Source organism: Triticum dicoccoides, chromosome 6A (genome assembly GCF_002162155.2).
Source record: "Triticum dicoccoides isolate Atlit2015 ecotype Zavitan chromosome 6A, WEW_v2.0, whole genome shotgun sequence".
Classification (NCBI taxonomy): Eukaryota; Viridiplantae; Streptophyta; class Magnoliopsida; order Poales; family Poaceae; genus Triticum; species Triticum dicoccoides.
Window position 1 is genome coordinate 231,076,628 of NC_041390.1, and position 25,776 is coordinate 231,102,403.

Genomic DNA, 25,776 nt, shown 5'->3' on the forward strand with positions numbered 1-25,776 from the left:
CCCAATCCGCGTCTACTAGCATAGCATAGCAATAATAAGCAAACATAAGTAACTCCCAAAGGTTTGATAATGAACAAGTAATAGGTTCTACCTCAACTACTCCCCAAACCCACAATTTAATTAGATCCTAAGACATGCAAGGTGTGAGGATTGATCTAATGCAATAAAACTGGGTAGTAGGAGGTATGATCAAAGTGTTACTTGCCTTGCTGATGATCCGGGAAACCTAGCGATTCAAAGTAACAAGCGGCGCACTCCGGGTACTCTATCGCAAACAAACAAGCATACATTAAGTGCTCGACTAATGCACAGGTAAAACTCAAATAATAGATCTAACCAGAAATTTCAACTTAAGAACTCCTGTTGGCAAAAAGAATCAAATCGAACGAAGCAACGAAAAGCAAACGGCAAAAGAAACAGGCTTTGTTTACTATTCTGGATATAAGGCAATTTTTACAGTGGCAAAAACTTGTTTAAGTTGGTTAAACGGAAAGAGGGTTTCGAGATGAAACTCCAGGCACTTGAATCGCCTGATTCTGATAAACGAGCGAAAGGATATACTAAAACGAAAATCGGATCAGAAATCGCGATCAGAAAAAACGCGGATTTAATCTGAGAAAAAGAAAAATGACAAACGTTCGTTAAAACAAATGAAGGGACGAACGCTCACTATTTAAATAAACCGGAAAACCGATCTATTTAAAAAAACTGAAACTAAAAAAACGACAAAACCGTCCAAAAACCGAACGGTTTTTTTGCGGTGGGATCGAGGTAAACCTCGGGCGGCGGGTCTGGCGGCGGCGGCTCCGGCGACGGCGGTGGCAGCGGCAGCGGCGGCTCTGGCGGCGACGGCGGCTGGCGGCGGCAGCAGCGGCGGCGGCACAGGGCGGCGGGCGGCGCGGGGAGGCGGCGGCGCGGCAAGGCGGCGGCGCGGGGCTAGGGTTTGGGGCTTCAGGCTGGGCCTCCCCGTCTTTGAAAGCCGGATGGGCCTTAGTGTCCGGGTCGGACATGGCCCGTAGGTCAGTTGCGCGTTTTTTTAAATAGTTATGCTCAGAAAAAAAACAAAAGGATTATTAAACGGACTCCAAAAATCCCGAAATAAATTTTCCCCGGCTTCTAAAATCAAGCCGCACAAGATGAACATTTATTTGGTGCCTAAATACAATTTTGAAAAACACACATTTTTCCTAAATTCAAATAAAATAGCAAATAAAACCCCAAAAAAATCTTATTTGATTTTTTTATTAAATCCTCAATATTTCTTTATTTTGGGAAAGTCATTTTATTCCCTCTCTCATAATTTTTGTAATAGAAATAATTGAAGATAAAATAAATAAAATCAAATGATCCTATTTTTAAAATTTGAGACAACTCAAATATGAAAATAACGAAATCCCCAACTCTTTCCAAGGGTCCTTGAGTTGTGTGAAATTTCTAGGATCAACCGAAATGGAAAAAAATATGATATGCAATGATGATCTAGTGTATAACATTCCAAATTGAAAATTTGGGATGTTACAGACATCACATAGTGTCTGATGCCCTTTGAGACTTTTGTACATCCCTGTTTCAAGCAATGTCTTCAACCTAGCATTTTCACCAGCAATAGCAGTGGTATCCTCAGCAGAGGGGTTAGTTACCACATCAACAGTTGAAGATATTGCAATAGTAGCAACAGTAGAACATCCAACAACAGAAGTAGCGTTGTCACGCTCAATGCATTTAAGACATGGTGGTTCAAATCCTTCCTGAGCAGAACTGATCTGTTTGGCGTGAAGTGACTCATTTTCCTTTTGAAGATCTTCATGAGCCACTCTCAATTTCTCAAGATCTTGCTTCCTTTGAAGATAATCATAGGAAATCTTTTCATGAGTTGTTGAGAGAGTTTCATGACGACTTTCAAGTTCCTCATACTTAACATGAAGATTTTTTATGTCTTCAATTAAGGACTGAGATCGACTCATTTCAGCGTCTAACAGGTCATCGCTTTTGCCTAACAGTTTTTGAATATGTTCCATAGCTTTTTGTTGTTCAGTTGCAATTTTAGCAAGTGTTTTGTAGCTGGGTTTGGAACCACAATCAGAGTCATCTTCACTGGATGTTTGATAGTGAGTAGTGCGTGTGTTTACCTTGGCACCACGTGCCATGAAGCAGTAGGTGGGAGCGGAGTAGTGCTTGTCATTTGCATTGGCGTCGGTGATGAAGTCATTGTCTTTAGTGTTGAAGATGGACTTGGCAACGTATGCTGTAGCCAGACTTGCAACGCCAGAATCAGACTCCTCCTCAGACTCCACCTCTGCCTCCTCAGAAGCGGACTCCTCCTCTGAATCCATTTCATTGCCAACAAACGCACGAGCCTTGCCAGATGAGCTCTTCTTGTGTGATGAAGACTTTTAGGAAGACTTTGAGTATTTCTTCTTCTTCTCGTCGTCAGAATCATACTCCTTGCTCTTCTTCTTATTGTTGTTCTCATTGTCCCACTGCGGACACTCAGAGATGTAGTGGCCAGGTTTCTTGCACTTGTGGCATGTTCTCTTCTTGTAGTCATGAGCAGAAGCTTCATCATTCCTTGAGCTTGATCATGAAGACTTTCTGAAGCCTTTATTCTTGGTGAATTTTTGGAACTTCTTCACAAGCATAGCAAGCTCCTTTCCAATGTCTTCAGGATCATCCGAACTACTGTTAGATTCTTCTTCGGATGAGGAGACAGCTTTTTCCTTTAGGGCACGAGTTCGCCCATAGTTGGGACCGTAGATGTCTCTTTTCTTAGAAAGCTGAAACTCATGTGTGTTGAGCCTTTCAAGTATGTCAGACGGATCGAGTGTCCTGAAGTCAGGACATTCTTGAATCATCAAGGCTAGGGTGTCAAACGAGCTATCAAGTGATCTCAAGAGTGTCTTGACGACTTCATGCTTGGTGATCTCAGTAGCGCGAAGGGCTTGAAGCTCATTTGTGATGTCAGTGAGTCGATCAAACATGAGCTGAATATTCTCATTGTCGTTTCTCTTGAAGCGGTTGAAGAGGTTGTGAAGGACACTGATTCTTTGATCTCTTTGGGTTGAGACGCCTTCGTTGACCTTGGAGAGCCCGTCCCAGACTATCTTAGATGTTTCCAGAGCACTCACACGGCCATACTGTCCTTTGGTCAGATGACCACAAATGATGTTCTTGGCCGTGGAGTCCAATTGAACGAACTTCTTGACATCAGCAGCGGTGACACCTTCACCAGCCTTGGGGACGCCATTCTTGATGACATACCAGAGGTGAACATCAATGGCTTCAAGATGCATGCGCATCTTCTTCTTCCAGTAGGGATATTTAGTTCCATTGAAGACTGGGCACGCAGCGGAGACTTTGATTATCCCTGCAGTCGACATAGCTAAAACTCCAGGTGGTTAAACCGAATCACACCTAACAAGGGAGTACCTTGCTCTGATACCAATTGAAAGTGTTAGTGATCGACTAGAGGGGTGGTGAATAGGCGATTTTTAAGGAAGTCTTCAAAACATGGGAGTTTCGAAGACAAACGATAGAAATAAACCTATTACCATGCAGCGGAAGGTAGACTACACTAAGCAAGCCATAGTCAAGTATTCAATGAAGTGAAAGCACAACGACTAATAGCAGCTAGGTAGTATAGATCAGGTAGGAAGACAGTAAGAAGCCACTCAAAACAAGTAGTCACTCAGTGAAGACAAAAGATAATGCAAACAGACAATGACTTCACAAGGACCAACTGTAAATAAAGAGATGGGAAGGATAGAACCAGTGACTCGTTGAAGACAGTGATTTGTTGGACCAGTTACAGTTGCTGTGACAACTGTATGTCTGGTTAGGGAGGCTGAGATTCAACTCAGAAGACCGTGTATTCACCTTATTCGCTAAGGACACCCAGTCTTCACCCAATCACTCTGGTAAGTCTTCAAGGCAGACTTCCAAACCTTCACAGACTTCGTTCACCGGCAATCCACAATGACTCTTGGATGCTCAGAACGCGACGCCTAACCGGCTGGAGGATTCACAGTCCTCAAGTGTATAAGTCTTCAGGTCACACCGACAAGAAGACTTAAGTGACGCCTAACACTCTTTGGCTCTGGGTGTTTAGGGCTTTATCCTCGCAAGGAATTCTCTCTCAAAGGCTTCGAGTTGGGTTGCTCTCAAACGACAAAAGCCGTACACTAACTCTGAGCAGCCAACCATTTATGGTTGTAGGGGGTGGGCTATTTATAGCCACTAGGCAACCCAACATGATTTGTCCGAAATGACCTTGGGTCACTAAGGAACTGACACGTGTTCCAACGGTCAGATTTCAAACACACACGACAACTTTACTTGGGCTACAAGCAAAGCTGACTTATCCAGCTTTGGATAAGATTTGTTCTCATTGTCTTCGCTCGAAGACATAGGATTTTGGTTAAGCATCACTTTAGTCATTTTGACTGGTTCTCTTGGACCCCACTTAACAGTACGGTGGTTCCTATGACTCAACAAAGAAGAAAAAGAATGACGAAACAACTAAGTCTTCGCGCTCCATAGTCTTCACGCGATGTCTTCTCTTGTCATAGTCTTCAATGTGAATGTCTTCACATACCACCTTTGACTTCAATGTCTTCATACATTTTTAGGGGTCATATCTGGTTGGAAAACCGAATCAATGAGGGACTTCTACCTATGTTATCCTGCAATTCTCACAAACACATTAGTCCCTCAACCAGGTTTATCGTCAATACTCCAAAACCAACTAGGGGTGGCACTAGATGCACTTACAATTACTACAAAGGAACCTTCAGTGGATCCATCCAACCTATCTAGCTTCACTTGCACTAATCCTATTGTCATTGATGAATCCTTTGATGCAAACTATAAACTGTTTAAGAATCAGAATGGTGAAGTGCTTGCCAGGTATATTGGTACTAACTGTAGGAATGGGCCACCTATGAAGAAAGTCTGGGTGCCGAAAAAGTGTCTAGAGAATCTTCTTGTGAATGTCATCATGACACCACAAGTGAAGAAGACAAACCCCAGACCACAGGCTTCATATGGTCCAAAGGCTTCATACAGACAGAGGACACACCTGAGTCGCACTAACGCAAATGTTTTGCTGGGAAACCATACTCAGGCCTATGAATATGAGCGTGTTTCATCAAACCGCCATGTTCATAAGACCAAGAACTACTCTGCTTATTCTTATGAGTACTATTGTCCACCTGCAAGACTATTTGCTAGGGCTCCAAAGCCAAAGTTCTCAGATGCTGCACTTAGACTCATTGCTTTGAAGCCACCCTTGAAGATATGGCTGGCTAAGAAAGCTTAACTCTCTTTTGCAAGGAGAGGTCTCCAGCCGAAAATCAAATGTGTCTGAAGCTATTACTAGGGACCTTAAACATCTTGTAGGGCGCAAGATCAAATGCCCAAATGGTCTTATTATGTATTTTGTTCCTAAGTCGCTTGCTACTTGCCCTATCAGTCCTAAACTCGATCTAAGCTTTCATAATCCACTTTCTCGTCAAATGTTTATGCTTCACAATTCTCTTCGTGAAGCCTATCCCCCTAACTGCACTATAGGTATGACACCAGCTGCTTCAAAATGGATTATTGATAATGGATGTACTAATCACATGACTGGCAAGCGAAGTCTTCTCATGGACTCAACTCTACGTCCATCTGACAAACGTCACATCACATTTGCTGATACTGGTAAAAGCAAGGTATTGGGTCTAGGTAGAGTTGCAATCTCAAAGGATCAACACATGGATAAAGTGATGCTTGTTGAATCCCTTGGTTTCAACTTAATGTCCGTCTCAATGCTTTGCGTTTTGAGCATGATTGTGATATTTGGAAAATATCGCTGCCTAGTTCTAATGGAATCTGACAAGTCTCTATTCTTTGAAGGGTATCAGAAAGATGATTTGTACATGGTAGATTTCTCAGCAGGACCACAGCTCGCCGTATGTTTTCTTGCAAAAGCTTCAGAATGCTGGCTCTGGCATCGGAGGCTAGGACATGCTGGTATGAGGAACTTGCATAATCTTGCAAAGAAGAAGCACGTCATAGGCATCGAGGGCGTCAAGTTCAAGAAGGATCACTTATGCGGTGACTGCGAAGCTGGAAAGATGACGAGGGCCAAGCATGCCTTGAAGACAATCATGACAACGACTCAACCTTCGAACTGCTACACATGGACCTCTTTGGTCCTACTCACTACTCAACTCTTACTACTACTGCTTGTCTCTATGGCTTCATCATTGTTGATGATTATTCAACATACACATGGGTGCATATAATCCTCTACAAGACTGAAGTGCAGGATTGTCTTCAAACGCTTCGCCAATCGATCCATGAACAACTATGGCGTCAAGATCAAGCACATCAGAAGTGACAATGGCACTGAATTTAAAAACACCGGCCTCGACACTTATCTTGATACTTTGGGCATCACTCATGAGTTCTCAGCTCCGTACACGCCACAGTAGAATGGCATCATGGAACGCAAGAACCGAACACTCATTGAGATGGCTCGGACGATGCTCGATGAATATAAGACTCCAAGGAAGTTCTGGCCTGAAGCCATTGATACTGCATGCCATGTCATCAACCATGTTTATCATCACAAGCTTCTGAACAAAATATCCTATGACCTCCTCACTGGTAAGAAGCCAAACGTTAGTTACTTCAGAGTATTTGGTGCCAGGTGCTGGATCAAGGATCCACATCACACTTCAAAATTTGCACCGAAAGCACATGAAGTTTTTATGCTTGGTTACGGAAAGGATTCGCATTCCTGTAGAGTCTTCAACCTCTTTCACTATAAAGTGGTTGAAACTGTGGATGTGCAGTTCGATGAGACTAATGGCTCGCAAAGAGAGCACCTTCCAAATGTGCTAGATGAAATCCACCCAGTGAATCCATCAAGCTTATGGGAACTGGAGAAATCATACCATCTGAAGTATAGCCACAAGGGGAACTTATCATCTCTGCACCCAATCAACCTGAAGACAATGCTCAGCCTGAAGACAATCCTTTAAACGATGAAAATTATTAGCAAGAGAAAAATCTTCGTCCAGTTCATCCACGTGTTGCAAATGAAGTACAGATTGAGAAGATAATTGATAGCATCAATGCGCCTGGTCCACTCACTCGTTCAAGAGCAACACAGCTAGCAAATTTTTGTGGGCACTTTGCTTTCGTCTCAATATCTGAACTCAAGAACGTTGCTGAAGCCTTCATGGAACCTGAATGGATTCAAGCTATGCTAGAAGAGCTTCAACAGTTTGAGCTGAATAATGTATGGGAACTGGTCAAGCGTCCTGATCCTTGTAAACACAATATCATAGGCACTAAATGGATATATCGCAACAAACAAGATGAGCATGGTCAAGTTGTCAGAAACAAAGCTCGTCTCGTTGCTCAAGAATACACTCAAATTGAAGGGATTGACTTCGATGAAACATTTTCTCCTGTGGCTAGGCTTGAAGCCATTCGCATATTGATAGCCTAGGAAAACCATCACAACATCCCGCTGTATCAAATGGATGTGAAGAGTGCATTTCTCAATTGTAAGATTGAAGAAGAAGTGTATGTTGCACAACTGCATGTCTTTGAAGATCCAAAACATCCTGACATGGTTTACAAGCTCAACAAGGCTCTGTATGGCCTCAAACAAGCCCCTCGTGCTTGGTATGACACGCTCAAAGACTTCCTGAAGAGCAAAGGCTTCAAATCTGGTTCCCCGGATCTCACACTCTTCACGAAGACATATGATGGTGAACTGTTTGTGTGCCAAATATATGTGGATGACATTATCTTCGGCTACACCAACCAGAAATACAGTGATGAGTTTGGATACATGATGCAAGAGCAATATCAGATGTCCATGATGGGTGAGTTGAAGTTCTTCCCTGGTCTTCAAATACGACAGCAATGCAATCATATCTTCATATCTCAAGAGAAATACCTCAAAGATTGCCTGAAGAATTTTGGAATGCAAGACTGCAACGGTTATACGACGCCAATGCCTACCAAGAGTCATCTAGATTCTGACGCCAATGGTAAAGATTTTGATCAAAAGGTATACCGCTCCTTGATTGGTTCTTTGCTTTTCTTATGTGCATCTAGGCCAGATATCATGCTTAGTGATTGCATGTGTGCCCGATTCCAAGCGGCACCAAAGGAATCACATCACTTAGCTGTGAAGCGAATTCTTCGATATTTGGCTTACACCCCAACACTTGGATTATGGTATCCAAAGGGCTCAGAGTTTGATCTAGTTGGATTCTCGGATGCTGATTATGTTGGTGACAAGGTGGATCGCAAGTCTACATCAGGCACATGTCACTTTCAGGGATGATCACTTGTGTGTTGGTCTTCAAAGAAGCAGAACTGTGTCTCTCTCTCCACTGCTGAATCTGAATACATTGCTGCTGGATCTTGCTGCGCTCAGCTTCTATGGATGAAGCAAACACTCAAAGACTATGGCATTCATCTGAAGCAAGTGCCACTCTACTGCGACAATGAAAGCGCCATGAAAATTGCCAAAAACCCAGTTTAGCACTCGAAGACAAAGCACATTCAGATCCGTCATCACTTTCTCAGAGATCATGTCATGAAGGAAGATATTGATATCATTCACGTCAACACTGAAGAGCAGCTGGCAGATATCTTCTCAAAGCCCTTGGATGAGAAAAGGTTTTGCAAGTTGCGGTGTGAGCTAAATATCTTGGAATTCTCAAATGTCATGTGATCATGCACACATCCTAACACTTATGCATGTTGATGACTTAGATGTGCAAACACACGAAGTAACGTATATCTTCAACTAATGAAGACTTACACTCTAAGTGTGAATATATTAACGTGGAATTTGACTTCAGAGCGCCACGATAATTGTGCATCGTGTCTGGGTCTAATACTTCCTATACGGTGGGTAACGCCACCACCAAACTTTTGTTTTGAATACTTTCTGTTGGTGTTACATTTGCAAAGTCTTCGCATTTGGTTTGTCTTCATTATTAACATGGCTTCATGTTTATCTTCAATATACTGATTTGGTTTCTGTCCTCTACAACATTCACTTATAGCTATGTCTTCTAGTTGAATCTTTGGAACTAAGTGAATGTGATCGGACCCTGACCTTTCTATGCTCCTGTCTTAAGTCTATCTATCCAAATCATATGCATTCTATTGAAACTGTCGAATGTCTTCGTTGCGTCCTTGTCAGCAGAAGATACAGAGACAAACATTAAATCTGTTTTAAATGCTCAATCCTTTTTGCCTGAAACCCGGAGAAGCGGGAACGACCACCCGACAATCCGGGCGTGCGTGGGAACGTGGAACAACCTCCAATGTGTTGCATGATCGCCACGTGTCCTTCAGATGTGAACTGCCAGGGGCACCAGCGTAATAACGTTGTGCCGTCCCTGTCCCTATAAATACATGCCTCACCCCAGTCATTATCTCTTCTTCCACTTCTCTCTCTCGCACAAACGCTAGCGCCACTGCTAGCCCTCGATGACGCTGGCGACGAAGCGCTTAGCTGCCGCGACCTCACCGACGCCATCATCACGCCGGCCGCGGACATCGTCTCCTCCGCCGTCGCCGTAGGTGTCCTTCATCACCAAGTTAGGGCACGGAAGATCGAACTGCTCGGCTTCATCTCCTACTCTGTCTAGCAATTCCTCGAGTGGTAAATAAAAACTCTTTTTACAGTCTTTTTGATCCGATAGATTCATCCTTTTCAACCACAAGTGGTTTCTGTTCCTACAAAGTTAGATCTATCTCGTTCTGCATCTCATAGCATGCCTAGTATGTTCACTTATGCTTCACAAAGTAGTTAGATTCCTCACTTGTACTTATTCGTGGATTCGTACAAATCTGGAACCAACTCTCTACATATGAGCGAATGTCTTCGTACTATGAGGTCAATGTCTTCTAAAACTGATTTATCTTCAAAATCTTCTGAGAATGCATACGAACTCTTCCCCTTCCCTCGCATCTCTAATTCTGTCACAGGTACATGTCCATGGGAGAATCCTAGTGTTGAAGCCTTTCAGTCTAAACTTCATGGCAACAGAAAAGTCTGCAAGGAAGGGTGGCAGATAGTGTTGTGGGAACACCTCAATAGATTTGCCTCCTGACCTCTATGAGCTGTACAAGACAGATCCAGAGGAGGACAACAATCAACGACAAACCCGAATCCAATGGATTCGAAGATATTGGGCAGAACAATGGTACAAGTACAAGTTCGTGACCTAGGAATATGCTGAGAAGAATGCGATCAAGCGACCCTGGGGAGACATCTTGTACAAAAATCTTCCACCCAGGTCCAGAGCTGAAGCCATCGAACAAGGCTTCTATCCTTGCATGGTCCGTGGACCACAGCCTAGAGATGCCGACCCATCTTCATTGCTATGGTGTCATGACGACAATCTATTCAAGCGCAACTTCCAGTTTGCCAAGAACTCGACCAAAGAAAACAAGAAGTCGCGGGGATTAGACTTCAATCCATGCCCCTCTGCTCCTCGTGTCGATGGCACACGCAAAGCTGAACCCAATCTTGTTGGGCCCTTCTACAACCTAGAAGGTCTCATCACTCATATTATGGTTCAAGGGACAGCCGTGGATGAACCTGCAGACGACGCTGATTCTGACGAAGCGCCTACACCACCGAAGCCAAAGAAGCTGAAGAAACCTAAAGCTTCGAAGCCTTCCCCTGGACCAAAAGCTTCGCGAGTGAAGCCTCTGGCCACTGCTCCTGCTGCGCCAAGTGTGCAGTCTGAAGATCTCTCATGCATCTCCAAGTCTGAGAAGAAGAAAAAGAAGCCTATGCACACCGCTGGTCCAGCTCTGACCCCTGCTGCTGTTCCGAGGAACGAGAATGACGCCATTGATCTGTCAAGTGACAACGATCTTGCTGATGACGCTCTTGAGCAGCTGATAAAGAGCAAGCAAGAGGAGGAAATCTTCAATGATCTAACTCTCTTTGATGTGGATGTTTTGAACAACTTCATTGATGAGTGGTTTGACACCCCCAATCTTAGCTTTGACGATCTGCAACTTCCCATTGGCCTAAGCGTCTCCTTCCATGGCGCCATTGCTCCTGAGATGGCTCTTGCTCAGAAAATTGTTGAGCTGAAGCATAAGATCGATTATGAAAAGGCTCAGTTCAAGAAGCACATGGCCAAGCTCAGCGTGGCAGACGTCTAGAACTTCAAGGTCATGCTGCATGAGCTCAAGGAGGCGTTTCACAAGAAACTTGATGAAGCCAAAGGTTCTTGTGAGCGCATGAAGATTCTCGCTGCCAAGTGTGTTCAAGCTTACAATGAAGCTGAGAAGGGCAAGGCGCTTGGGCGTCCTGGCATCGACCCTAAGATGGCTGCCAAGCAGAAGAAGAAGCCATCTATGGACCAAGCTGAACCATCCAGGCGGGAAGAACCTTGCATTGTCTTCCCAACCAGTATGACAGGCGTGAAGCCTAAGGTCCCCACAGTGGCTTCAGAGCTTCAGAAGACAAGGGCAGCTGAAGCCAAGGCCATAAAGCGCAAGACCAAGAACACCACTGATGATGCTCCACCCACCAAGAAGCGCAAGACCAAGAAGAGAGACCGGGCTACTTCCACAGAGCCCTTGGTTGTCGAGCCAATTTCTGTTGCTCATCCTTCCTCTGCACATCGAGAACGTCATTTGGTAGTTCATGAGCCTGCTTATTCAGAGGCTCCTGAAGCTGAAGAGAATCCAGCCGTTGACCCCACCGCAGCTGAAGACATTGGTCCTCAAGACAATGTTGAAGATGATGAAGTCCTTCCTCAGATCGAGCTCAATTTGGTTTCATCGCCTATTCTCATTGATAGAGGCTAAGGTGTCCCGATGTTTCGATGAGATGGTGGCTATCGTTTTCTGTGGCAGTCGACCTTGACGATCCGACTACGAACGTGCGAGACGTCGCGCCTTAGCAATCGCTAAACCAACTTCCGAGGGTTATTGACCACGCTGGAGCACGATCAACCTGACCACGAGGGTCTGTTTCCTGCGAACAAACGAACAACAAGCAAGAAACTGAGATTGCAATCGGGATATTGCGAATATAAGATGAAAGCTTTATTGATCAAGGTGGGGTTCTGTGACGTCTTGGTCTGGTCGTTGGACACAAACAAAGTACGCGAAGTTGCTGCTATGGCGAACTTTTAATCTAAACAAAACCCAAGGTCTAAACGATGCCCTAAGGGCTATATATATGGAGGAAGAGGGGGGAATTTTGTGGCCCTTGAGGGCGGGGTCCGAAACCAACCCTAACTCTTGTTTCCCCACACATACAGACTCTAAAAATAGCTTATACTTAAGTATTTCGAAATTACATGGGCCTGGCCCATTAATAAGGTGACGCAGCACCTAGAATAGCCTATGGACGAATATTATGAAGTGGCATCTTGTATATTTCGTCCAAGGCTTCATGCACTCCTTATGGCGGCTTCAAAGTCCTGAAATCATCACTTGTAACTCCGTTCTTGATCCCCTTGCGCATGCCATCAACTCCATGCGTGTTCTTGCTCCAATGTTCATCCTTCTCCAAGCTAGGCCCTTCATTTGTAAGCAAAACAAATGTATCCAATTTAGGCAGCATCATAATCTCATGAACATTAGAATCATTACCAAGAAACGGAAGTACCTGGTAATTTAATTGGCGTGCGCAAGCTCTAGTAATTGGTCCAGTATATGTAACAGTAGGGGCTGTGGGTGTAACAATGGTATTGATGTCCTCATCATCCTCCCCTTCTTGAAATGAAGTCGTCCTCGACGGAAGCGCATCTTCCTCACCCAAATAAGGCTTCAAATCTTCAATGTTAAAAGTGGGACTAACCCCAAAATCTACAAGTAGCTCAAGTTTATATGCATTATCATTTATTTTCTCTAACACCTTAAAAGGACCATCAGCACGTGGCATTAGCTTAGATTTGCGTAGATTAGGAAATCTATCTTTACGCAAATGTAACCAAACAAGATCTCCAGGCGCAAACACAACATGTTTTCTACCCTTATCTCCAGCAAGTTTATATTTAGCATTCATACGCTCAATGTTTTCCTTAGTTAACTCATGCATTTTTAAAATCAATTCAGAACGTTCTTTAGCATCAAAATTAACCTTCTCTGAAGATGGAAGAGGCAACAAATCAATAGGTGCACGAGGTAGGAAACCATACACAATTTCAAAAGGGCACATCTTAGTAGTAGAATGCAATGAACGATTATAAGCAAATTCAATATGAGGCAAGCATTCTTCCCACATTTTCTTGTTATTCTTCAAAACAGCCCTAAGCATAGTAGACAATGTTCTATTGACTACTTCAGTTTGTCCATCAGTTTGGGGGTGACAAGTAGTACTAAAAAGCAGGTTAGTCCCCAACTTTGCCCATAAACATCTCCAAAAGTGGCTAAGAAATTTAGTATCATGATCTGAACCAATAGTATTTGGCACACCATGTAAGCGAATAATTTCACAAAAGAACAAATCAGCAACATTAATAGCATCATCGCTTTTATGACATGGTATAAAGTGTGCCATTTTCGAGAACCTATCCACGACAACAAATATGCTATCCCTCCCCTTCTTTGTTCGAGGTAAACCTAAAACAATGTCCATAGATATATCCTCCCAAGGAACACTAGGTACAGGCAAAGGCATATATAAACCATGAGGATTGAGTCGTGACTTAGCTCTTTGACATGTAGTGCAGCGAGCAACAAAACGCTCAACATCCCGTCTCATCTTTGGCCAAAAGAAATGTGTAGCAAGTATATCCTCCGCCTTCTTGACGCCAAAGTGTCCCATTAATCCTCCTCCATGCGCCTTCTGCAACAACAAAAGACGAACGGAGCTAGCTGGAATGCATAGCTTGTTAGCACAAAACACAAATCCATCGTTAAGAACAAACTTGTTCCAAGTTCTCCCTTCCTTACAATTCTGCAATACATCTTTAAATTTAGCATCATGAACATATTGATCTTTGATGGTCTCCAAACCAAATATTTTAAAGTCAAGTTGTGAAAGCATAGTATAACGACGAGACAAGGCATCAACAATAACATTTTCTTTACCCTTCTTGTGTTTAATGACATAAGGGAAAGTCTCAATGAATTCAACCCATTTAGCATGTCTACGGTTCAGTTTTGCTTGACTTTTAATGTGTTTCAAAGATTCATGATCAGAATGTATAACAAATTCCTTGGGCCATAAATAATGTTGCCATGTTTCTAAGGTCCGAACAAGAGCATATAATTCTTTATCATAAGTAGAATAGTTCAGACTAGGCCCACTCAATTTTTCAGAAAAATATGCAACAGGTTTTCCATCTTGTAATAACACACCTCCTAATCCAATTCCACTAGCATCACATTCAAGCTCAAAAGTCTTATTGAAATTAGGAAGTTGGAGTAATGGAGCATGTGTCAACTTATCTTTCAATACCGTGAAGGCTTCTTCTTGTGCGGTACCCCAAACAAAAGGCACATCCTTCTTTGTAAGCTCGTTGAGAGGTGCAGCAATGGTGCTGAAATCTCTCACAAAACACCTATAGAAACTAGCGAGGCCAAGGAAACTCCTCACTTGTGTGACCGTTTTGGGCTGCGGCCAACTCTCAATAGCTTCAATCTTGGCTTTATCAACTTCAATTCCCTGTGGAGTAACAACATAGCCAAGAAAAGATACTCGGTCGGTGCAAAAGGTGCACTTTCCAAGGTTTCCAAACAAACGTGCATCACGTAGAGCAATAAAAACAGCACGTAAATGTTCCAAATGTTCCTCCAAAGTTTTGCTATAAATCAATATGTCATCAAAGTAAACTACCACAAATCGTCCAATGAAAGCACGTAAAACTTCGTTCATTAACCTCATGAAAGTACTAGGTGCATTAGTTAACCCAAAAGGCATGACTAACCACTCATATAATCCAAACTTAGTTTTAAATGCTGTTTTCCATTCATCTCCCAATTTCATACGAATTTGATGGTATCCACTATGCAAATCAACTTTGGAGAATATTGTAGAGCCACTCAATTCATCAAGCATATCATCTAACCTAGGAATAGGATGACGATAACGAATAGTAATATTATTAATGCCTCTACAATCAACGCACATACGCGACGTACCATCCTTTTTTGGCACTAAAATGATAGGAACAACACAAGGACTAAGGGATTCGCGTATATAACCTTTGTCAAGTAGTTCTTGTACTTGACGCATAATCTCCTTCGTCTCCTCTGGATTGGTATGGTATGGTGCACGGTTGGGTAGCGAAGCATCGGGAATTAAGTCAATTTGATGCTCAATCCCTCGAATAGGTGGTAATCCCGGTGGCACGTCTTGTGGAAAGACGTCAGCGAACTCCTCAAAATGTTAGTGACAGCAGGGGGCAAAGAGGAAGGCACGTCCTCGAATGAAAATAATGCCTCTTTGCACACAAAAGCATAGCAAACGGATTTGCTAAAATCTAGCTCATCAATATCAGATTTGGTGGCAAGTAAACATGCACTTTTCAATTTAATTTCAGAAACAATAGTAGATGGTTTATTATTAGGCTTCATTTGGTGCTCAAATTCTTTTGCCACAATCTGATTTTCACTCTTATTTGTCTCCTGTTTTGCTTTATTAGCTCTATTAATATCATCTTTCAAAATGGAATCAGGAGTCATAGGAAGCAAAGTAATATTTTTATCGTTATGAACAAGAGTATACTGATTGTTTCTACCATGGTGTACAGAATTTTTATCAAATTGCCATGGTCTACCAAGTAATAAGGAACATGCTTGCATAGGTACCACATCACAATCAACATAATCAGCATATGTAGAGATATTAAAATGCACACGAACAGTACGTGTTACCTTAATCTTGCCGCTGTTGTTGAACCATTGGATGTAGTAAGGATGTGGATGTGGTCTTGTGGTGAGAGATAGCTTATCCACCATCTCCATGCTAGCCAAGTTATTGCAGCTCCCTCCATCTATGATCACGCGAACAGAATGTTCCTTCACAACTCCCTTTGTATGGAACAAATTATGCCTCTGATTTTGCTCAGCTTGTGTAACCTGCACACTCAAAACACGTTGAGCAACTAAACATTCATACCTATCAACATCTTCAGGAGCCATGTATTGCGTCTCATGATCAGAATCGTCTCCACCGTGTTCGTCACGTGTAATAAGAGCCAAAGTCTCCTCATCATAGTCACTAGCGGACTCATACCCACCATCCTCAGTAACAATCATCACACGCTTAGATGGGCATTCTCTCGCATAATGACCTCCACCCTTGCAACGTCGACAAATAATATCATGTGTTTGCCCTGTTGATGCCATGGATGAAGAAGAGCTCTTTGCAGGCCTAGAAGGTGTGCTCTTGGTAGATAGTGGTGATTGTGTCTGCTTTATTGTATCACAGTTGGAGGTGGCAGCCGACGGAGGCGCCGGTGTAGCAGAACGTGTGGAAGTAGATGATGCATGTGGTGTCCATGATGAAGGTCGACCTGCAGAAAAGTTAGTCCGCGCCAATGCCTGTCGATCCTGCACTTCACATTCAGCTTTACAAGCAATGGAATAAACGAGTGATATTAGTATACTCCTTATACTCTAGAATCGTCTGAATCTCTCTATTTAATCCACCCATAAAACGTGCAAGCATAGCTTCATTCTCCTCAACAATACCACATCTAATCATGCCAGTTTGTAATTCCTGATAATATTCTTCTACAGAATTTTTTCCCTGTCTTAAGCGCTGCAATTTTTGAAGTAATTCACGTTGATAATATGGTGGAACCCAACGAGTACGCATAGCAGTTTTCAAAGCAGCCCAAGTAGCCGGAATAGGATATAATCTACAATGCTCAGACCACCAAACACATGCAAAACTAGTGAAAGCACAAACAACAGCAGGAACACGTCTCTCCTCGGGATATTGTAAACATGTAAATCGTTGTTCAGTTTCTAACTCCCAAGTAAGATATATATCAGGAACATATCTACCCTCAAATGGTGGAATATTCAATTTTAGTTTAGGGAGATGGTCATGATCTCGTACCTGAGGGTGAGCCCTACCATTGCCATTATTTGCATGTGGACGACCTGGTGGTTGCTGTGCTGGTGGTGGCATGTAGTTCTGATTTTGATCAACCTCATCCTCATAATCTCCCACATAATCATCCTCCTCCACATCAGCAGTAGGAGCCACAGAAGTATCAACAGCAGCACCAGCAGTTTGGCCCGACTGAAGAGGGACACGGCTCGCTCGGCGGAGGGCTGTTTCCCGACGTGGAGGTAGTCGGTGTTGTTGCTGTTGTTGCAGAGGTGCGGCAGGAGTAGCCGGTGGTGGTGGTGGAAAACGCGAAAGCAATTCAGCAAACTTGTTATCGAGCTTTGTTTCAAACGTCTTCTCCATGCCATCTATCTTCTCCATGGCCTCTTCAAATCTGTTTATCACATCTTGCACCTTTCCACTCATCATTTGCTGAAACGTATCATGAAGCTCCTTGTTCATCAAGTTCTCCCAGTCAGTCTCGTCGGCTTGTGATCCTGGCATGGTTAGCAGCAATAGAAACACACAAGAATATGATCCTACAGACTACTAACAAGTGGTGGTGGTGGCGGGTGTCACAAATCCGTCAAGCAAATCTCAAATTCTTACCAGTTCTTACCCAGCAGCAGGCGGTGATCGGCAACCGTTGTAGTCAAAACTCTCAAAAGCTTGGATAGAGCGATTGCCAGGGAGAGTCAAACGCACGACGTAGATGTATGTGGAGCTGGGAAGGCTTATAGTATGGTAGCAAAAAGGGTCAGCAATAATCAATTCAGAGATGCAAAGTTGAATAAACGCTCAACGACGGTACTGTGCTGGTCCTAGGCTAGACCGTGCTAGAGACGCGAGCCTAGAACACTAACAAAATCATGGCGCTGCACGTAAATAAGGGAAAAGTACACTCTGGAACTCTCTTTTTCTTTCGCTCTTTTTTTTGCGCTCCTCTTTTTTTGCGAAAAATCACTATAATGGCGAGTGTCTCAAAACTCTTCCCTCGTCAAACTGATAGGATGGGCACGAATTTTTTTTTTCACTTTTTTTTGGAAATCAGGGCAGCGACGACGAAAAAGTGCGACAAAAAATCACTATGATGGCACGTGGCTCAAAAGACTCAGAAAAGCCTAAAAATAGGATAGGGAAAAAAATTTGCCCGTGAAAATTTTGGCCTAAAAACTGCCCGGGGGTCTCCAGACTCTATTTTTTTCCGAGACCTACGCAGGCAAGGAAACACGAATCGGAATTTAGATTGATCTCAAGAACAAACCTAATATGAGAAGAACTCAGATTGGTGGTGGATATATGGTTGTGGTATATGGTAGCGGTGGTGGTATATGGTAGCGGTGGTGGTATATGGATAGAGATTGGTGGTGGTATATGGATACGGATTGGTGGTGGTATATGGATATGGATTCAGAGCGGTGGCGGATAAGCAAAAGTGGTAGATGGGCGATGATGATGGTGCGGCGGCGGCGTGACAACTTATGACTAGAACTCGAAACTCTAAAAGACTAGACTCTAAGACCAGCAACTTGACATGATGATGCAACCGCAAATTCAACAAAGCAAAAACCCTAAAAAGATTGTGCAAAGGCTCAGATTGGTTCGGATATGATGAACTAACCCTAATTTTTTTTGTGGCTTTTTCGTGGACTGTAGGTATGAAGAACAGACTCGATCTAATCTACGAAAAACTGTAAAATCTCACCGAGCAACCTGGAAATCTGATACCACTTGATAGAGGCTAAGGTGTCCCGATGTTTCGATGAGATGGTGGCTATCGTTTTCTGTGGGAGTCGACCTTGACGATCCGACTACGAACGTGCGAGACGTCGCGCCTTAGCAATCGCTAAACCAACTTCCGAGGGTTATTGACCACGCCGGAGCACGATCAACCTAACCACGAGGGTCTGTTTCCTGCGAACAAACGAACAACAAGCAAGAAACTGAGATTGCAATCGGGATATTGCGAATATAAGATGAAAGATTTATTGATCAAGGTGGGGTTCTATGACGTCTTGGTCTGGTCGTTGGACATAAACGAAGTATGCGAAGTTGCAGCTATGGCGAACTTTTAATCTAAACAAAACCCGAAGTCTAAACGATGCCCTAAGGGCTGTATATATGGAGGAAGAGGGGGGAATTTCGTGGCCCTTGAGGGTGCGGTCCGAAACCAACCCTAACTCTTGTTTCCCCACACATACGGACTCTAAAAATAGCCTATACTTAAGTATTTCGAAATTACATGGGCCTGGCCCATTAATAAGGTGACGCAGCACCTAGAATAGCCTATGGACGAATATTATGAAGTGGCATCTTGTATATTTCGTCCAAGGCTTCATGCACTCCTTATGGCGGCTTCAAAGTCCTGAAATCATCACTTGTAACTCCGTTCTTGATCCCCTTGCGCATGCCATCAACTCCATGCGTGTTCTTGCTCCAATGTTCATCCTTCTCCAAGCTAGGCCCTTCATTTGTAAGCAAAACAAATGTATCCAATTTAGGCAGCATCATAATCTCATGAACATTAGAATCATTACCAAGAAACGAAAGTACCTGGTAATTTAATTGGCGTGCGCGAGCTCTAGTAATTGGTCCAGTATATGTAACAGTAGGGGCTGTGGGTGTAACAATGGTATTGATGTCCTCATCACTCATGAACATCGAACTCATCAGCATTGGTCGTCCATTGACGCCAATTGCTCAGGATGACTCATGGCCTAATCACCCTCAAGAATCCCCTCGTGATGAAGAAACACCAGTCACTCCCCCACCACAGGTCACCACTCCAGTGATTGACAATGAAGACTTTGAGGCCCAACCAAGTCCATCTCCACAGGCGTCGCCGGCATTTTACAGGCTTCGCAGAGGACCAAGGCCACAGGTCACATTGTCAAGTGTTCTAGAAGGAGAAGAGTGCCAATCCATTTCACGCGAAGTCTTTCTTGAAGCCTCTCCTACTGCGAACATCCCTGAATCTGAAGCCAAAATGGCTGAAGATATTCCGGTTGCATCAGCCGATGATCAAGAAGAAGAACCAAGAGATGAGAAAAGAGTTGCTACACCTCCGTCCAACCGTGAAGTTGTTCTCGAGGAGAACGTGTCCGACCCTCCAGCTCCTGAAGTGGACGTTACCAATACTGAGGTGGCCACCAACATCAACACTGAATCCAATGACGTTGTCATGGCTGAAGGTAATGTGGTGCGAGATGTCACTGCACCTAAAGCTCATGCCTCTGCTCATGTACCACCTCCCAGGCCACACACCATCGAGCAAGCATATGATCGTGGTCAGCTTGTTACAGTCCGCTGGCCTATTCTGGTTCCTCCGCCTGCTCCTGGCCCTCAATTTGCCTATCATGTGGAGCACAGGCCTCAGGTCCAGAAGCCAAAGCCAAGGCTACCACGGTTCCCAGGTACTGCAATGTCCCCAGGATCGTTTAATCTGAATGGATTCAAGGCACACAACACATTCTTTTATAGTGACAAGAATCCCTACACAAGGCTAAGAATCTCCTCAGATCGATTCTGGAGTTATCAGCAGCAAAGCTACTATTCTTGCATCTTGTACAATCAGGGGCGCATCTTCCCACATATGCATCTTGATTGTGAAGCCATTGCTGGACTGCCATGCCTTGAAGAAGCCCTTGACTGCTTTCGTGATGCGGGTCTGCTAAACTTTGTGACTGCCAAGGAACACTGGAATGAAGAACTTCTGCTTCAATTCTATGCTACCCTCCACATTCGTGGATACAACAGGGATCCGAAGACTTGGATCCTTGAGTGGATGACAGGAGATGTTCATCATGAAGCTAAAGCCCAAGATATCATTGAGCTTACAGCCCTGCCCACTCCTAGCGAATATTATGAACCAGGTTGTCAACAACACCAGAATGCTTTGGAGAGCATTTTCCAGAAGCCTGAGCCTAACATGAGCCAAATGCTGAGCATTATGAAGCCTTTGCCACGCGACACTGAATACCCAACCGCATTCTTTGTTGAAGGTCTAGAGTATCTACCCCGCACCATTTACCATATCATCAGAAAGACTCTATGGCCTGTCAATGGACATTCATCTGCAGTGAAGCTTGAAGGAGCAATGAAGACTTTGCTTTTCTATATCTTCAATGGCATAAGCTTCAATGCTTAAGACTTCTTCATCAGGCAGTTGGCTGCATCTGGCTCCGACATCTTTGGTCTGAAGTTCTATGCTCCATGGGTAATGCGCTTTATCAAGCTTCACTCTACCTTCAACTATCAGCCGTCTGCGTGCAATCATCTTGTATTCTTGCTAGAGGTTGATCTTTCTGTTCAAGCTATTTACCCAGAGCCTGCAAATGATCCAATCTATCTTCACAATGTTGATCGTCAAAGATTCACCTAGCCCATTGAAGGAGTTCAGGCAGTCTCTCGTGTTTATCCCTTGGCTGGCAACACATGTGCCCCTCGCGCCCAAACTGAAGCCACTGGAAGCACCATTTCCCAAAGGCCTCGGAAGCGATCTCGTGTTCTCAACGATCGAGAGCTTCTCGTCGCTCTACATCAGAAACAGGATAAGCATCAAGACTGTCTTAAGCGTCAGATGCAAAGCCTCTTGGTGGACGTCAATCGCATTCGCAATCTTGCCACCAAGAATGCCTTTGTTACACATGAAACCTGTCGGAGGTCCTGGAAGAGTTTGACATTGCTTAGTGCTGAAGCAGATCTGCAAGACGATGGCTTCACAGAAAGATTCAAGTTTGACTCAACTCCTCCAAGGAATTCTCACTTGCGTCGGACTCCCTCCCTTGAAGACTCTAACTATTCCTCCTCAGCTACGACGGTGAATGCCAGAGTCATCGATGATCAAGATGATGCCACTTCACCATCTCCAACTTCAGCGTGTGTCGACACTCCACCGAGTTCTTCTGCGCCACCGGACCTCAACGGCGACCCTGCTGCTTTGCCTACTCCTCATGGGAATGAGTAGAAAACTCTGTGTCCTCAAACCTTTTTGGTCATTACTGACAAAAGGGGGAGAAGCATATGAGTTGATAGTCTTCAAGCGGGTCCATTGTTGGGTTTCATAGTAATTTCAAAAAATTTCCTACGCACACGCAAGATCATGTGATGCATAGCAACGAGAGGGGAGAGTGTTATCTACGTACCCACGCAGACCGACTGCGGAAGCGTTGACACGACGTAGAGGAAGTAGTCGTACGTCTTCACGATCCAACCGATCAAGTACCGAAACTACGGCACCTCCGAGTTCGAGCACACGTTCAGCTCGATGACGATCCCCGGACTCCGATCCAGCAAAGTGTCGGGGAAGAGTTCCGTCAGCACGACGGCGTGGTGACGATCTTGATGTACCACAGCAGCAGGGCTTCGCCTAAACTCCGCTATAGTATTATCGAGGACTATGGTGGCTGGGGCACCGCACACGGCTAAGGAATAGATCACATGGATCAACTTGTGTGTTTCTGGGGTGCCTCTGCCTCAGTATATAAAGGAGCCAAGGGGGAGGGGGCCCCCGGCCAGGAGGAGGGCACAGAAGGAGTCCTACTCCTCCCGGGAGTAGGACTCCCCCCCCCCCAATCCTAGTTGGACTAGGATTCCCCGAGGGGGAAAGAGGGAGAGGGGGGCCGGCCACCTCTCCTAGTCCTAATAGGACTAGGGGAAGGGGGAAGGCGCGCGGCCATCTTGGGCTTCCCCTTTCTCCTTTCCACTAAAGCCCATTAAGGCCCATATGGCTCCCGGGGGGTTCCGGTAACCTCCCGGTACTCCGGTAAAATCCCGTTTTCACCCGGAACACTTCCGATGTCCAAATATAGGCTTCCAATATATCAATCTTTATGTCTCGACCATTTCGAGACTCCTTGTCATGTCCGTGATCACATCCGGGACTTCGAACAACCTTCGGTACATCAAAATGCATAAACTCATAATATAACTGTCATCGTAACCTTAAGCGTGCGGACCCTACGGGTTCGAGAACAATGTAGACATGACCGAGACTCGTCTCCGGTCAATAACCAATAGCTGGACCTGGATGCCCATATTGGCTCCTACCTATTCTACGAAGATCTTTATCGGTCAGACCGCATAACAACATACGTTGTTCCCTTTGTCATCGGTATGTTACTTGCCCGAGATTCGATCATTGGTATTCCAATACCTAGTTCAATCTCGTTACCGATAAGTCTCTTTACTCGTTCTGTAATACATCATCCCGCAACTAACTCATTTAGTTGCAATGCTTGCAAGGCTTAAGTGATGTGTATTACCGAGAGGGCCCAGAGATACCTCTCCGACAATCGGAGTGACAAAACCTAATCTCGAAATACGCCAGCCCAACATGTACCTGTGGAGACACCTGTAGTACTCCTTTATAATCACCCAGTTACGTTGTGACGTTTGGTAGTACCCAAAGTGTTCCTCTGGTAAACGGGAGTTGCATAATCTCATAGTTATAGGAACATGCATAAGTCATGAAGAAAGCAATAGCAACATACTAAACGATCGGGTGCTAAGCTAATGGAATGGGTCATGTCAATCAGATCATTCTCTTAATGATGTGATCTCGTTAATCAAATAACAACTCATTGTTCATGGTTAGGAAACATAACCATCTTTGATTAATGAGATAGTCAAGTAGAGGCATACTAGTGACACTTTGTTTGTCTATGTATTCACACATGTATTATGTTTCCGGTTAATACAATTCTAGCATGAATAATAAACATTTATTATGATTATAAGGAAATAAATAATAACTTTATTATTGCCTCTAGGGCATATTTCCTTCAGTCTCCCACTTGCACTAGAGTCAATAATCTAGATTACACCGTAATGATTCTAACACCCATGGAGCCTTGGTGCTGATCATGTTTTGCTCGTGGAAGAGGCTTAGTCAATGGGTCTGCAACATTCAGATCCGTATGTATCTTGCAAATCTCTATGTCTCCCACCTGGACTAGATCCCGGATGGAATTGAAGCATCTCTTGATGTGCTTGGTTCTCTTGTGAAATCTGGATTCCTTTGCCAAGGCAATTGCACCAGTATTGTCACAAAAGATTTTCATTGGACCCGATGCACTAGGTATGACACCTAGATCGGATATGAACTCCTTCATCCAGACTCCTTTGTTCGCTGCTTCCGAAGCAGCTATGTACTCCGCTTCACATGTAGATCCTGCTACGACGCTTTGTTTAGAACTGCACCAACTGATAGCTCCCCCATTTAATGTAAACACGTATCCAGTTTGCGATTTAGAATCGTCCGGATCTGTGTCAAAGCTTGCATCAACGTAACCTTTTACGACGAGCTCTTTGTCACCTCCATATACGAGAAGCATATCCTTAGTCCTTTTCAGGTATTTCAGGATGTTCTTAACCGCTGTCCAGTGATCCACTCCTGGATTACTTTGGTACCTCCCTGCTAGACTTATAGCAAGGCACACATCAGGTCTGGTACACAGCATTGCATACATGATAGATCCTATTGCTGATGCATAGGGAACATCTTTCATATTCTGTCTATCTTCTGCAGTGGTTGGGCATTGAGTCTTACTCAATTTCACACCTTGTAACACAGGCAAGAATCCTTTCTTTGCTTGATCCATTTTGAACTTCTTCAAAATTTTGTCAAGGTATGTTATTTGTGAAAGTCCAATTAAGAGTCTTGATCTATCTCTATAGATCTTAATGCCTAATATGTAAGCAGCTTCACCGAGGTCTTTCATTGAAAAACTCTTATTCAAGTATCCCTTTATGCTATCCAGAAATTCTATATTATTTCCAATTAATAATATGTCATCCACATATAATATCAGAAATGCTACAGAGCTTCCACTCACTTTCTTGTAAATACAGGCTTCTCCAAAAGTCTGTATAAAACCAAATGCTTTGATCACACTATCAAAACGTTTATTCCAACTCCGGGAGGCTTGCACCAGTCCATAAATGGATCGCTGGAGCGTGCACACTTTGTTAGCTCCCTTTTGGATCGACAAAACCTTCTGGTTGCATCATATACAACTCTTCTTCTAGAAATCCATTCAGGAATGCAGTTTTGACATCCATCTGCCAAATTTCATAATCATAAAATGCGGCAATTGCTAACATGATTCGGACAGACTTAAACATCGCTACGGGTGAGAAGGTCTCATCGTAGTCAATCCCTTGAACTTGCCAAAAACCTTTCACGACAAGTCGAGCTTTGTAGACAGTGATATTACCGTCAGCGTCAGTCTTCTTCTTGAAGATCCATTTATTCTCAATTGCTTGCCGATCATCGAGCAAGTCAACCAAAGTCCACTCTTTGTTCTCATACATGGATCCCATCTCAGATTTCATGGCTTCAAGCCACTTTGCGGAATCTGGGCTCACCATCGCTTCTTCATAGTTCGTAGGTTCATCATGATCTAGTAGCATGACTTCTAGAACGGGATTACCGTACCACTCTGGTGCGGATCTTGCTCTGGTTGATCTACGAGGTTCAGTAGTATCTTGTTCTGAAGTTTCATGATCATTATCATTAGCTTCCTCATTAACTGGTGTAGGTGTCATAGAAACAGTTTTCTGTGATGTACTACTTTCCAATAAGGGAGCAGGTACAGTTACCTCGTCAAGTTCTCCTTTCCTCCCACTCACTTCTTTCGAGAGAAACTCCTTCTCCAGAAAGTTTCCGAACTTAGCAACAAAAGTCTTGCCTTCGGATCTGTGATAGAAGGTGT